The 450-nt window shown below is 37.8% G+C and overlaps 1 non-coding gene across 1 annotated transcript; it reads right to left on the reverse strand.

The window, feature by feature from the left end:
- Positions 1-195: 195 nt before the first annotated feature.
- Trnaa-cgc lies at positions 196-268 on the reverse strand. The gene has a single exon. It is a non-coding gene; the product is annotated as a tRNA-Ala (tRNA).
- Positions 269-450: the final 182 nt, after the last annotated feature.

The raw sequence follows: 450 nt of genomic DNA on the forward strand, positions 1-450 counted from the left end.
TAGCAAGATTCAACAAGACGTTATTAATCTAGAAACCGGGTTTCAATACCCGTGGTGGAAAGAGCACAGATAACCCATTGTGTAGCTTTTGTGCCTAACTTCAAACAAACAAACCTTTTTTCCACACCTAATGTGGTTTTGTTTATATAAAAAGTAGTACGTGTTGTTTCAAAAAACATTATCTACGAAATAGCATGTTTTCGCTCGGGATCGAACCGGGTACATTGCGCGTGCGAAGCGCACGTGATAACCGCTACACCACGAATACTCATATGTCATTAACATTATTGGATTTCAACTAAACTTGTGAGGGTTTTTTTTCTCTCTCTTTAGCGTTCTCTAGGGCGCTGGTATACCATTGTTGTATTTGTCAACCTGTTTACGTATCATCAATATCGCTCTTGAAATATAATTTCCGAGAGCAGTTGACGTTTTCTATAATAATAAGTT

This window comes from Limulus polyphemus, unplaced genomic scaffold (genome assembly GCF_000517525.1).
Source record: "Limulus polyphemus unplaced genomic scaffold, Limulus_polyphemus-2.1.2 Scaffold158336, whole genome shotgun sequence".
Lineage (NCBI taxonomy): Eukaryota > Metazoa > Arthropoda > Merostomata > Xiphosura > Limulidae > Limulus > Limulus polyphemus.